The sequence below is a fragment of the Mus musculus genome, chromosome 6 (assembly GCF_000001635.26).
Source record: "Mus musculus strain C57BL/6J chromosome 6, GRCm38.p6 C57BL/6J".
In the NCBI taxonomy this organism is placed as follows: Eukaryota; Metazoa; Chordata; class Mammalia; order Rodentia; family Muridae; genus Mus; species Mus musculus.
In genome coordinates this window covers 10,960,634-10,976,292 of record NC_000072.6, presented here as the reverse complement: position 1 = coordinate 10,976,292, position 15,659 = coordinate 10,960,634, and the positions used below count along the sequence as shown (strand labels likewise).

The window sequence follows — 15,659 nt, the reverse complement described above, 5'->3', positions numbered from 1 at the left end:
GGGTCATGCAAAAATGCTTTTTGTAACTTTTAGTAAATGTCCACAGTGATTACCATAGCTAGGACTGTTTGCATAACTACCAGTAGTGCATGCTAGGGTTTCTTTCTTCTACAGCTTCACCATCATTGTTGTTAGAGAGTAGAAAAACAGTCACTTACAAATATATGAGTAGAATTAATAGAACTGGGGAGAAATGAGTGTTGAAGGTAATCAAGCATAGTTTAAAAAGAACAATGGAAGCTCACTTCACTACTTTATAGATCTCAGATCACCAAATTTCTTGATAATACTTTGTCCATATCTTTAATTTTGTATTTCCCAAGTCTAAGTCTCAACAGTGGGGAGATTCCAGGAAATATTCTTTTTGGTGTCACCTGTTCTGAAGACATTCCTATAGATACGGCATGAAAAACTCCCTTTAAGTTAACTTGCCTAAATTGGATAGTCAGAAAGTGTGAAGCTGAGATAAGCTTCCAGCCTAGGCTGCCTTCATGTGGGAAACAGACTACCAAGATTTCTAAATTAAAACTACAATGACGATAGCAAACTTTAATGTCAGGTAGCTACTTTTCCTTCTATCATCTACCTTCCTTTGATTTCTTTCTACCCTGTATTTCCCTTTGCTCTACAAATCAAGGATTCCTCTGGTAGTCTCCCCTAAAACACACCCACTGGGGATACACTTGGGAATAGAAAATGCCCTTCCTTCATGAATTTACATTAAAATGTAGTGAAGACTGTCTCCCACCGTGGAACTGCTAGTATTCACTCTCTAGTAAAATATTGAATTTTTTTCAGTCTCCTTGTTTAAAACTCAATGTTCTGCTAGGCTGAGTAGAGCAACGGACCAGTGCTTCCCATGCCAGCAAAGACCCCCGGAAGTGGAACCCATGGCTGGCGAGGAGAAAGAAACCAGGAAGAACAAGCACTCTGTATTTCATTAGCAGTCACAGGAGTTTTATATATTTTTCTGAGAAAGGCAAAACAGCTCAAACTCAAGAGGATATTAATTCAAATAACAGGATTAAAACTATCTCTTAATTACTTTTTAGGGATGGATGAACTCGGCCATATTTTGAGCTTACGGAATATCTCAAATATTTAATCGCATATCTAAGGTTTCTCAGTGTTTTAAGCTCCCAGACACCTTTGTTCTACAGATATTCCACAATTTATTGCAAATCCAAATCAAAATATTTTAGTTTGATTTATAACTAAGAAAACATTTAAATTTTATGGTTTTTTTTCGTATTAATAGTTGTGGTTTGATTTGAAAGCACGTTTTAAGTGTTCTAGAAGTTTTGTCGGCAGAAAAATATTTATTTTAGGAGAACTGAGACGGCCTTTGCTATATGAAGAACACATTTATTATTGTAGCTTGAGATCACAATTTCAGAATGCCTTACTATGAGTGCTTTGTTTAAATTAGACATAACTTATCAGTCAGAATAATTATAATATGTTCTGTAAATATCTTCTGGTTTTAGGAAAAAACATGAAATAAAGCATTTTATTACATTTTTAATAATTATTCATTTTTTGTTAGTTTTCCTAGCCAAGGCAGGACTACTGTTTCTGAAGAGCATGTATGTTTGACCTAAATTCTGTCTCTATTAAGTTTAATGTAAAAATATTTACATAATCATATTTTAACTTATATGTCTGAACACACACATTTTAATTCTGTAAACACCATAGGACAATGTTGGGGTTTTTTTGTATGACTGAAGATTGCTTGCCATTCACTGCTCAGGCATCTTGCCAATGGTCTTTCTGTACAACCAATACGTTCTAGTCATTGTTCCCTCTACTTTAGGGTTTTGTTTGCAAAATACATTCAGTGGTCAAAATATTTTAATTCTTTTGGTGACAGTAACATTTCTTCTACAGGGGTCACCTCATCTATCAATACAGAGGTCTTTTCTATTGCTGGTGTTATACAGCTTCCAACACTGCTTCGGGAACTTCAGAGGAGCCTACATCTCACAGGCTGTCTAGTAGCACTGTGTCTCATGCTTACTTGTACTTGAAGTATGTTTTCTAGTGTTGTCCTAGTAGTTTATTTCCATTTACAGATGATAGAATGTTTTCACTAAAATCTATATTAATATTAGTGGATAACAAAAATCTTGAATAAATTGAATCAAAGCCATTGAATACATTTTCCTTTTTTTTTTTTTAAGAAAAAGAGAAACTATGGTTTAAATTTTTATTTCATATTCAACCTCCTCAGACAGCATCCTAGCAATGGCAATGGCATTAGAGCACCTTTTCATAGGCACATTGCTAAGTTTTTCTGTGCCACTTGAACATAAGCAGTGCTCAGATCTACTGCAAATGGGCCATGACATAGGTTTTGAAAATCCAATTTTCAAGTGTGTTTACAAGCCCACTAGCAAAAAATTATGTTCTACTAACACTAAGTGACTTTAGCTGATTCGAAGTTCACATGTGTCAGGGCCTATAGAACTAATGGAAGTTGACATAGAACTTATGGCTTCTTAAAGGTATATGTTTCCTATAAACAATCTATTTTATTCAAAAGGGATTTGTTTATAGCTCCTTCCTTATCATGGCTGCATGTGTCTTTTAAGACATTATATTTCAGGGCTCTTTGGTGCTATGATCATGTCGATGTTTTGTTTTGCTCTAATTGCAGATTGAGGATGATATCTAAAGCAAGGAAGGGAGCTTCAAAGCAAAAGATTAGTTCTCCACTGCCTGAGATTAGGGATCCAGGAGGAGGAGCATTGGTGTCCCTGGCACTGTGTGCCAAAGCAGTGAAAACATTCAAAGGTATCTCTGAAGCCCTGGCACACTGTATTAAATATGCATGCATATGCATATATATATATATACATATATATATATATATATATATATGCTACTGTCTTAGCACATTCTTGTGGTAGGCAGTTTTATATTATTTCATTTATGACAGTTCTTTTGTTCTTCTTCTGTACTGTAATTTTGAAGTCTTTTCCAAATTACCATTCAACTCGTGAATTTAAAATATCATCCTATCTTTTTTGCTGATTTTTTAGGAAGGCCACACACTGTTTAAGACAGGTCCAATGAAACCTGGAATTGCCGGAAAAAAGACTAATCTTTGATTGCTATTTGCACTTGGAGGCAACTGTCTCTTTACATCCTTTTTCGCTCACCTTGGTGAGAATTAAAATTGACAGAAACAATTTCTAGGAAGAAAGTAGAAAAATGAACAAAGGAGTTGAAAATACGTACCCACCTCTCTCACATCCCACTTCATGCACTATGTTAGAAGTCAGTTTCTGTTTCGAATAGAGTACACTCATTCAAATTACAAAAATGATATTGTATAAAAATTCTAATTTTAAACAGTAACAAGCAGGAGCTTCTTGCAGTAGTCCATTATATAGAGACCATATGGGAACCAGTTGATTTTCAGAACTGTGGCAACAAGAGGAAGAATGAATGAATGGACACGACATGACTTTTGAAGATCGTGGTATATTAAACAAGAGAAAGACCTTCGTTTGCCTTGGTTGTGTCAATGACATAGTCAGATATGATGCTCTTCATGACTATACAACACAGAGTAGAATCGAAGTCTTTCCTCAAAGCTGTGCAATTAAACCTTCCTTCTGACTTCTGAGTAAGAGATGTTGCTAACTGAAATCATAGCTTGAGTGTGTCTTCTCACCCTCCAGGGTTTTATATCCAGGTGGTTTTTATTTCATTTATTATCATTTGCCAAATGTCACCCCCAACAGATGAAATTTTGTGTGTGTGTGGTTTTTTTTTTTTTCATGTACAATGTATTAAAATTTAGGAACTTTTGCCTACATTTTTGAGGCAAAAATGTTACTTTGTTACTGAAATATAAAAAATAAGTTACACAAACCCCCTTTCTACTAGGGCAATAGTAATTGAATCTTGTAGTTCTCACCTGTCTTTTTTTTTCTGGAACTTACTTCTTATAAATCACAATATGTTAGTTCCTTGAAAATGAAGTGGAGACCAACAACCCTTCAAAATTATTTATTTATTTGTTTGTTTATTCAGGAGAGAGTCTCAAAACCATCAGAACCCATGATCAGGCCTGACGATGGAGAGCTTTGTAAGATGCAAGAACAAGACAGTAGGGAGTGCTGGAAGTGACTGACCATGAAGGATACTTGTTCTATACAGCATGATGCTCTGCACCCCCAAAAGCTTCAGAGAACCCTCTCAAAAGGAATTTCTAACTTTTATAGGTTTTCAGGGAGTGGTGAGAATTTCCATACCTCATTATTTCATCTGGCTGATATTATGTGACAAGCAGAATAGAGGAGTCAGGTACTGCCTGTGACTACAAGGCTGTCTTTCAGTTGTAACAGGGAGGAACTGGGCTCTCATACACCCTGTTCTCCACCAATCCTGTGTGTTAGAACTGTCGCAAGAGATGCTATCAGCCACAGTCAAGTATTTACTCTCTCAGAAATTTTACATATCATATACTTTCTGTATGTTATCATCACCTACTACAATTAATATATCACAGAGAATGTATAAAAATCACTAAATATCTAATTCTAAAGTAATTATAATCCAAAGCACTTGATGCATTTCTAGCTCAACTATATATCCATGGAAATATTTTAATGTATCAGGATAAATATGTAATTTTGGTAGGTCTTTCAAATCAATTTAGAATATCTTTAACCTTTGTTCCTAGTCTCCCTGTTCAAATAAACAGATTAATAATCTAAAAACTAATGTTCCTGTGTTATATGCTCTGAGTAGAATATTTTCTTCTGTTTGTATTTATAAAAGAATTGGGTAAAATAAATATTTATGAAGAGAAATAATTATCTTATTACTATTTTAATGAAAGATACTTTCTACTTCTCTCTTACAGACACGATATTGAGCTCTATAAAATACTTTAGGAAATACATCGTTACCAGTTTTTCCCCTGAGGTGTTCTTTCAGTTGTCAGTTACCTCCGCCAAGGTGTTCTAGGGATGATTTACAGTGAATCATAGCAGCACTTTGCCTAAATGTTTTAAACCATTCAGTAGGAATACAGGGTAAATTTGGGTTACGCTTTTTCATTTGTTAGTTCCCCTGCACAGTCATTTCAACAACTTAGCTTTAGCATTTACCAGCGGCTTCCAGCTGCAGTGGGAAATTCAATGGCCTCATTATTGTGCCTGAACTGAACTGTGTCAGGCTGAAGAGTCTGAGCCAGAGGCAGATTGGGGCCTTCCGGTTCATCTGCACTTTGAGCTGGTTCAGCAGAGGCCTTGGAGTCAGGAAGGATAGCATCAGCTCTTACGGGAGGAGGCTTGGGCGCTGCTGTAAATCCTAAACGAATAGCAATTTTTGCCCTTTGAGGCGCACAGAAAGCTTTTGAACTCCGGTTGGATTCCAGGATCACAGAGATCAGCTTGACTCCTGGAAGCAGGATGTGTTCTTTCAGAGGCAGCGGCTCTGGCAGGCAAAGAGGATTGTCAGAGCCTATTTTCCTTTTAGCAGCAGGAGTAAGTACTGTAAAGAAACAGGGCTCAGGGAGGCTGCCGGATGCATAAACAGTATGTAATCCACCGAATGTGCTGGGAATTAGAGAATAAGGGATCAACCACACAATTCCGCTGCTACTATGTTCTGTGGGGGACACCTCTACACGGAACAGACTAGTACTGCTTGTAGAAAGGCCCCCCTTTTTTAAAAATGAGAAATCCCATGCTTACTGAACTTCTCCCATCAATTTAATCTGCATACTTTACCTTCCTCAAAGTATTAAGATGCTGTCATAAAAATTTAAACGGATAAGCCTTTCTTTAAGAGTACTAAATCATGCCACTAGTTAAATTTATTAAACTATTTAGAAATCGAGAGAAAGTGGAGATTGTGGATTAATAGCTTGAATCAGTCCAACCATGCAAAGGAGCCAAGGGCAAAGCTGGGCGTGGTGAGGATAATAGTGTTTTGGACACAAGAGAGAAGAAGGACATAAACCAGAAAAAAAAAAAAAAATGGCTGCTATGTGAACTAGGAAACATTTTCCCGGTGATTTGTATGATAGCAGGGTCTGACACTTTTGAATAGAATTGAAAACGTTCGACTAGGGATAAATAAAAGAGCCTGCCATCAATCATTGGATATTTATGCTAAGGAGTGTTTTCTTCTTTCTTTGTCATTTGTTTAATGGCCCACACAGCATGGCTCCTGAAGGCTATGGCTCCAAGCCCTGGAGGCACAAGCCCAGAGTCCAGCACATGCTCTCCCCATGCTAATTCATCAACACTATTCAGAAGAAGAAAGCTGAATTCAGGAAGCAGCCAGAGAAAGGACCAGGGCTTGGCCAGACACCTCACTTGCAGCTGTGCTTCTGTTTCGGGGAGAGCTCTCATTTGCCTTCCTTCCAGCAGCATTTCAGGAGAGCAAGAGTTGGCAAAGATTTCCATGTGGCTTTCTTCCTGTGGAGGAAGAGAAATGGCAGGAACTCCATTAGTACATTTTTAAATTACCCTCTTATTTCCTATTGAAAGGCACAGATTTCAGACTATTTCGCGGGATAATAAAATAATGAGCAGTGATTAGTTTAACCTCCTGCGGGGGAAATACTTCTTAGTATGGTGTCATTTGTCGCACAATTGTGTCACTTAGGGAGAAAGGTGCTTTTACTTGTGGCTGTGGTTATGATTTTCCATTCCCATAGATTTCAAAACACAGAGGTTTGTACTGAGGAAACGCTGCTGCCACATAGGCTCAGAGGCAAAGGAAATAGCTGTTAAAAGCTTTGAGTTTATTAGTGAATTTTGACAATTTAAAGTCTCCCTGTTTCCTCCAATAATTGAAAACGTGAGTTCCGCACCATTGTTACTCCCTGAGTGATGAATTAGAACTGGGTCTGAATAGACAGCATGTTTGACATTGCCAACCCCAAGGAAATCTACATAGATAGGTAGATTCCAGAAGAAGCTCAACTCTGGGGCCAGCTGCTAGCTTCCTAGAGACTTGATTAACTCAAGGGTTCTCATGGCCAGGAAAAGGAGGATAACAGACAAGTCCTTCAGCTTTCCTTCCATGGGTTCCAGAAAAGTACCTGTGTGAATTGTCCTACCATGTGGTTGAATCATGGAATACAGAATTATGATTGCTGTGGAAAGGAACCTAAGAATTAGCATTCCAGGTAGGGCCCATAAGTCTACATTCTATGTTAATTAATAAAAAATGAGCTAATAATCCCATATTAGACATCTTTTTCTTATTAATCTGAATAAAAACCCCTGAAAGGAGGCACTGTCAGGCCCTGAGCTAAAACTCTTGAAAAGAAACAATGTCTACGAGACTCATTGGCTGATTAGAATTTCAGTACTTTAGAAAGATTGGAATGTTTCAGGTATAGATGCTGATTATCATATTTTAGGTTGGTTCTGGCCCTCAGAAACAGCCATTTCCTTACCCACTACTACATCTCTGAGTTAGAACTAACACCTCCTAACTAAATAGAAACCCTTTCAAACTTACTAATTTCGCAGACCACTAGTGATCACCAACCAAAAATTCAATAATGTCACCAGTTAGCATTTTGAGCCTATAGAATAAATGATCCTATTTTGTTAGCCTGCCTCTCTGATGTATCCACGAATATATCTTAAGTTTGCCTTGATTTATGACTTTCTGTGTTGTATATAACTAAAAAAAAAAAAAAGAAAAACAAAAAAACAAAAAAACAAACAAACAAAAAAAAACACTTCATGAAACTGCTTTAAGTTGGCAAGTAGAATTTACAGTAACCTATATCTGTATCCCTGGGCCATGGTGATGCAAAATGTCTCCAGAATAAACTATAGCTTATTCCCTTTAAGATAACAGCTGTGGCTTTTAGAACAACACTAGGTACCTAATTTTAAAAGCAATCATTTAACTTTTGCTCAATCAACATTTACTGAGTATGTTGAGTATCAAATATTTGTTATGGGCTATGAGACATATTAAAAGTATCTACCAAGATAGAACACACTTTTTAAAATAATGAGATATAATTTCTATGCAGTAAACATCAAGAAAATGCTATTAATTTCTGCTAGTTTAATTTTAGAATGTTTCGACGAAGGAATTGATACTTAAGATAAACCTGGAATAGTGATCAGAATTTCCATACATAGAATTTATGAACAAAAATCTTAGTTACTAAAACTGACATTTTAGTCTAGAAATGCTAAACAAATAATCGCAGAAATATTGTGACAATCATAAGATTGAGCTGTCCAATCAATATATTGAAGTGACATCAGGATTAGAGTACAGAACACCTACTAGCTCACATGCACTTTGAGACAACACCTCCAAAGGCCGACTGTGGTTATCGATCCAGAATAACCTTTTATTTTTTATTTTTTTTTTTTTTATTTTTTTTATTACATATTTTCCTCAATTACATTTCCAATGCTATCCCAAAAGTCCCCCATACCCTCCCCCCCACTTCCCTACCCACTCATTCCCATTTTTTTTTTTTTTTTGGCCCTGGCGTTCCCCTGTACTGGGGCATATACAGTTTGCGTGTCTAATGGGCCTCTCTTTCCAGTGATGGTTGACTAGGCCATCTTTAGATACATATGCAGCTAGAGTCAAGACCTCCGGGGCACTGGTTAGTTCATAATGTTGTTCCACCTATAAGGTTGCAGATCCCTTTAGCTCCTTGGGTACTTTCTCTAGCTCCTCCATTGGGAGCCCTGTGATCCATTCAATAGCTGACTGTGAGCATCCACTTCTGTGTTTGCTAGGCCCCGGCATAGTCTCACAAGAGACAGCTACATCTGGGTCCTTTCGATAAAATCTTGCTAGTGTATGCAATGGTGTCAGCGTTTGGAAGCTCATTATGGGATGGATCCCTGGATATGGCAGTCTCTACATGGTCCATCCTTTCGTCTCAGCTCCAAACTTTGTCTCCGTAACTCCTTCCATGGGTGATTTGTTCCCAATTCTAAGGAGGGGCATAGTGTCCACACTTCAGTCTTCATTCTTCTTGAGTTTCATGTGTTTAGCAAATTGTATCTTATATCTTTGTGTTCATTTCAAAAGGAGCATTCTTAGGTGTTTATGAACAACTTTAAAATAGGATTTTAGGGAGGACTTTGCAGATAGTGCATAGGAAACACAGAACTACTGTTGTAGATAGCTAACAAATGGTAACTGATTTAGTACTACTATTGTTATGATGCTTAGTTTGGTGGTCAACTTGACTGGGTTTAGAATCAGCATAGACATCAATTTCTAGGCACCTTTATGAGGGATTTACTCATAGACCAGTTAATTTATGTAAGACTACCTATTCTAAATGTGGGTGGTGACAATCTTTGGACTGAGACCTCAGGTTGAAGAAAAGGAGTTGAGCATAAGTTCTCTATCTCTGCTTCTGGACAATCTGTGTACTGTGATCAGTTGCCTCATGTTAGTATATCTATGCCAGTCCTGCCATTTAGTACTGTATGCTGAAACTGTGTTCAAAATAAACACTTTCCTTTCAGAAGTTGCTCTTGCCAGGTATTTCATAAGAGCAATAAGACAAGTAAATACTGCAACTACGCAATAACTATGATAAAAAAAATCTATGATACATCTGGAATCATACTTAGTTATTGTGATGGCTAATTCTCATTGTCAACTTTACTGACATAGAATCATCTGGGAGATATTCTTGAGGGTTTCCCTAATGGGGTTTCCAGGGGATTTAACTGCTTAGGGAATACTCACTCTGTATGAGGACAGTGCCATCCCTAGGAATGGAGTGCTAGACCAAACACAAAGGGAGAAGGGGTAAAATGAGTAGAGGACCAGTACTTAGCTCCCTCTGCTTCACCTGTGGATGCATTGGCCAAGTGACCAGCGAGCCCATGCTCCTGCTGCTGTGATAGACTGTACCCTCAGACTGGGAACAAACCCTGATCCCTTTCTTCCTTAAATTGCTTTTCCCAGATATTTTCGTCAAGGTAATACATCAAATAACTAGCACAGTTTCTATGCAAAGAATTGAATCAGAATTTGGAGTAAAGTTTCCAAAACTTTTCCAACAAAGTGCAATTTTACTGTTCCAATAAGTAGAAAGCAGAGGATATTAAAATCATTAAAACAGTCAATGAATAATTTATCATCACTAAGTGTTATATGAAGAAGCTGTAAATAATTTGTTGAGCAGCATCTGCCACATCATCTGGCAACCTAAGAGGTGTACACTTGACAACTTCTTTAGTAACCATCTCTAATAAAGGCTCCTGTTCTCTTTGCCTCCGACTCTTCATTCTGAGTCTTGATGTAAACTATCCCCTAAAGAAAAATTTTCTCTTTCATCCTGAGTTCTGATACAACCTCTCAGCTATTATTATGTCCCCATACCTAAAATCAATTTATTTATGCTGTGTTCTAGAATTAAACTAAATGTCATTCTATTTGTGCTCAAATAAGCCAGTATTTTAAGCAAGAGATGGTTTTATGCCTACACAATATTTTGATAAAAGGTTATAATTAGTAACTGTAAGTCAAAAATGTATTTATCTACCTAATTAATTTTCCTCTTTACTAATTCTTACATATTAAACATGCTGCCCAACCCCCCCAGTTAGATGATAAATTCACTAGGCTAGTGGATGATCATGCATTGATGGATTCAGTTTGAACAGACTGCTGGATGCAAGGGAACTTAGGGAGGCAGGGCCTGATTGGAGGGAGCAGATGAGTTGGAAGATGTTCTTGGAAGCTGTGTTAGGCTGACTCCACTCTGTTGCTGCTTCACTCTGTGTCCTGTCAAACATACTGTGAACGGTTCTCCTGTGTAACTCCTGATATAATGGACTGATTGATAGATACTGTGGGCTGAATTAAATTCTTTTTCCCATGAGTTACTTCTCTCAGACATTTGGTTACAAAGATGATAAAACAGAGTAATACATAGTTACTGTGAAGGAGACTGAAAGTACATTTCAAATCTGATGTTCTTTGTAAACTCAGGACAGAGAGTATATAGGAAATTTTACTGAAAAGAAGTGGAAGAAAATTTTAGAATAATTATATTTGATTAACTATTGGATTATAAGGAGCCAATGCAATACTGTCAGGCAAATTTAAAGAAATGGTAAGTAACTGAGGTACCCAAATTTGTAAGATCATTAAACCAAAAGTAATCCTATTTGTGTCCAAAATGTAAGTCAAGGTGTTAAGAAATGTTGAGCTAAGATCTTGCAGCAAATTCTCTAGTAGTGCTTTTCTGTGACAGCGAAGCATGGGAGTAGTTTGCTACAGGAGGATGCCTGGCTGAGAGAAGAACTGCAGAGCTCTTCAGTCTTCATAGCACATAAGCCCACAGTTGAACTAGACTGAGATATTGATACATTCACAAGATGGGAGATTCTGAACGTTGTAATGATAGGAGCATAGCAATGAAACTGATGGAAAGAGAACTGTGTTTGGGAACATAGGGGAACTTTTGAGCTAGAAAGACAACAGAAAGTGAAGGTCAATAGGGAAAGTCAGCATCAGTCAGGGGGAAGGGCCATAAATATCAATATGAATCACAATGATTTTATAATAATTTATTAGTAATTAGTCTTAATCTGTGAAGAAGTTATTTCCCGTCATATTCCAGAGTCTGTGATTTTCTTTTTGTTTTTTTTTTTTATTTTGTTTTTTTAATTAGGTATTTATTTCATTTACATTTTCAATGCTATCCCAAAAGTCACCCACATGTTCCCCCACCTACTCCCCCACCCACCCACTCCCACTTCTTGGCCCTGGTGTTCCCCTGTACTGAAGCAGATAAAGTTTGCATGATGAATGGGCCTCTCTTTCCACTGATGTCCGACTAGGCCATCTTCTGATTCATATGCAGCTAGAGTCAAGAGCTCTGTGGTACTGGTTAGTTCATATTGTTGTTCCACCTATAGGGTTGCAGACCCCTTTAGCTCCTTGGGTACTTTCTCTAGCTCCTCCTTTGGGGGCCCTGTGATCCATCCAATAGCTGACTGTGAGCATCCACTTCTGTGTTTGCTAGGCCCCGGCATAGTCTCACAAGAGACAGCTCTATCTGGGTCCTTTCAGCAAAATCTTGCTAGTGTATGCAAAGGTGTCAGCGTTTGGAGGCTGATTATGGGATGGATCCTCGGATATGGCAGTCTCTATATGGTCCATCCTTTCGTCTCAGATCCAAACTGTGTCTCTGTAACTCCTTCCATGGGTGTTTTGTTCTCAATTCTAAGAAGGGGCAAAGTGTCCACACTTTGGTCTTCATTCTTCTTGAGTTTCATGTGTTTAGCAAATTGTATCTTATATCTTGGGTATTCTAAGTTTCTGGGCTAATATCCACTTATCAGTGAGTACATATTGTATGAGTTCCTTTGTGAATGTGTTACCTCACTCAGGATGATGCCCTCCAGGTCCATCCATTTGCCTAGGAATTTCATAAATTCATTCTTTTTAATAGCTGAGTAGTACTCCATTGTGTAAATGTACCACATTTTCTGTATCCATTCCTCTGTTGAGGGGCATCTGGGTTCTTTCCAGCTTCTGGCTATTATAAATGAGGCTGCTATGAACATAGTGGAGCATGTGTCCTTCTTACCGGTTGGGGCATCTTCTGGATATATGCTCAGGAGAGGTATTGCAGGATCCTCCGGTAGTACTATGTTCAATTTTCTGAGGAACCGCCAGACTGATTTCCAAAGTGGTTGTACAAGCTTGTAATCCCACCATCAATGGAGGAGTGTTCCTCTTTCTCTACATCCTCGCCAGCATCTGCTGTATATGAGTACATTGTCACTGTCTTCAGACACACCAGAAGAGGCCATTGGATTCCATTGCAAATGGTTGTGATCCACCTTGTGGTTGCTGGCAATTGAACTCAGGGTCTCTGAAAGATCAGTCCGTGCTTATTTAATCTCTGAGCTGTCTCTCCAGCCCCAAGTCTGTGATGTTTTAGTGTGCCCTTATACCAGTAATGATCCAGTTAGCTTTAGGTCTTTAGTCAAAGTCTGCCTTTGTCAGTATTACTCTGAGAATTCCACCTTTTGGACTGGGCCACTTCTGTTTTATTTGTTCTTATAGCCTGCGGATGATCATTGTAGATGAATTAGATGACATTCATCCTCTTCACACAAAGTAATGTGATAAATACTCTCACAAACAAACAAACAAACAAAGATGTGTATTGATTAATAGAATCATAAAAAGCAAAAGAATTGCAATAAGTATTATTTTTCAGGCAAGATTCTAGGTAAGCATGGACTTAACTCAGGATATCATCACTACTTTTAAAAAGCCTTAACATTATCCTAATAGTTCTGATTGTTGAAGTACTCATTTGGTATTCTTTTGCTATGATAAAATACTCTGACTGAAATCAATCTGAGAAGGAATAGATTTATTTGACTTACATTCCTAGGCCACAATATAACATTGAGTGACATCCAATTAGGAGTCTCAGCAGGAACTCTGAGGAAAATCAAGGAAGGATGTTGCTTGCTGGCTTGCTCTCTGGATAACTCACTAGCTCATTCTTAGCTAACCTTCTTATATAGCTCAGAAGTGCTTGCATAGGGGTGGTGCCACCCACAGTGGCTCTTCCTATATCAAAATCAACAATCAAGAAGACATGTTCACAGACCAATCTAATTAAACACTCCCTCAGATTTGCTTCCTCCTCCTCCTCCTCCTCTTCCTCCTCTTCCTCCTCCTTCTTTTCTTGTCTTTTCAAGACAGGGTTTCTTTGTGTATCCTTGGCTGTCCTGGAACTCACTCTGTAGACCAGGCTGTCCTTGAACTCAGAAATCCACCTGCCTCTGCCTCCCAAGAGCTGGGATCAAAGGCGTGCACCACCACTGCCCGGCTTGCTTCCTACTTCTAGATTTTATCACAGTTGCAGTAACAACCAAATAGCACAGTGGGCAAATATTAGTATTCCCATTTTATCTGTAAAGACAGAGAAAGAATATTATTTCTGATGAGCATGTAGTATTCTTTACAATTTCCATTTCAGTCTTAGACATTTTGTGTTTATGCTAGATATCTATACCATATTTCTTGACTATGAAATAGTCAAATGATATAAATAAACTTTTGCATTTTTTCCCAGAAAATTGCTTATATGCATATAGGCATATCCCTGGATATAAGCAATATTCATTTTATTGGTTTTACTTGTTTTATGCTATATGTACTTTTTCATAAAATATTTTGATATGTATACTTTTAATTTCAAAGGTTATATGAAGTTGGTAACAGTAAAGTTGAACTACTGAGCATTTTTCAGACAAAATATGTGGTCTGAAAGCTAAGGAAATTAGTTTGTTAATCTCTACAGAAAAGATGTTAGATTCTTTTTAGGTAACCTTATTTACCTCCTTTTTAGCCCAAGGTGCATTGATTGTGTTCCCTTATGAAAAGGGTGATGGGAAAGTCCAGACTTAAAGCTTACTCAAGAAGCAGTTGAGCAGTCCAGCCATGCAGGCCAATAAATCATTGTGGCCCTTTTTAAAATTTTCCTTTGTGTACAGCAATGGGCAGAACCCACTGACTTTTATCTCTGTCCCTTTCTGACATAGCAAAGACACAGTTTTCAGCTAGTGCTACTGCAAAGATGCTTCTAAAGCAGGAATCCAAAAGTGGGCAGTGGCTTTTCAGTCACAAATATTAGAGGCTTAGGCTCCATCTGTCTCTTAAATGTCTTCAATAACATAAGAACACATGTTTATCTGTGCACATCGCAAGAAGTCTCTTTAGCAAGGGGACATCTTGCTAAAGCCTTGCCTGCTTGCTGATGACAGCTCCATCCTTGTTAGTTTTTTGAAGTTTTCTTATGTTTAGTGGTGTGTTCAGTTGGTATGTGTGCTTAGATTTCTGTAAGTGTGGTTTTCATTGTATAGCGACAGGTCTACATGCTCTCTGTTTTAGAAATCTCTGGGAAGAAACACAATAGCAGTTTTACCTCCAGATATGGTACTAGCTAAGACTTCATTCAGGTAGACAAACTATGTTGATACCCAAACTGATATACATGCAAACTGCCTGAGTATCTGAAGGAGACACTGGGTAACATTCAGTTTGCATTTAACTGCCATGAGGTTTATGAAATACTTCTCAGTTACATACAACAACAATAACAACAACAACAACAACAACAAAACAGCACCAACAACAAAAATTACCACAACAAAACACAGAGCCAATCCTCTGTTAACCCATTGTTACCCTGTCTTCCATCATCAATAGCCCTAAATACAGCATCCATTGACACTGCTGTCTAATTATTCTTTGCTTCTGTTTTATAGACCTCTAAGATGACAACTCAACCTTGATAATATGGTGATCCTTAGTCATATTTTATATGCTCTTTCCAGTCTCCAAGTATTAAGCATTTTCACCTCATTTATAATTGATATTCATGTTTAACTTACCAATTTGAAAATACCTCTCCTATTTTACTTTATTAGCTTTTAAGCAAATGTTCACCAAATCTCCTCCGCATTTTGTTAAAAATAAATGCTATATATCCACTGACAAAACCTGCAGTGTTAGGTGCCCAATAAAGTACTCCATGACTAAAATGACAATTGATGTTTTAGCATTATGCTGACATGTGAAGACTTGCCAGCAAAGGTATGAATCACTGGGTTTTCATTTCTTTAATTCCATATTAATTG

The 15,659-nt window shown here is 37.7% G+C and overlaps 2 long non-coding RNA genes across 3 annotated transcripts in view; one reads left to right on the top strand and one right to left on the bottom strand.

Annotated features, from left to right (window-relative positions):
• The first annotated feature begins 1,914 nt into the window (after nt 1–1,914).
• On the top strand, nt 1,915–4,825 carry AA545190 (EST AA545190). Its single transcript, NR_033776.1, has 3 exons — nt 1,915–2,031; nt 2,660–2,796; nt 4,045–4,825. It is a non-coding gene; the product is annotated as an EST AA545190 (long non-coding RNA).
• Nucleotides 4,826–6,167: 1,342 nt separating this feature from the next.
• The window catches only part of Gm35822, a 74,630-nt gene continuing 65,138 nt past the window's right edge, over nt 6,168–15,659 (bottom strand). For both annotated transcript variants that reach the window (XR_377341.2, XR_377342.2), the window contains exon 4: nt 6,168–6,443. This is a non-coding gene — a long non-coding RNA (predicted gene, 35822). The remainder of the gene's footprint in view (nt 6,444–15,659) is intronic.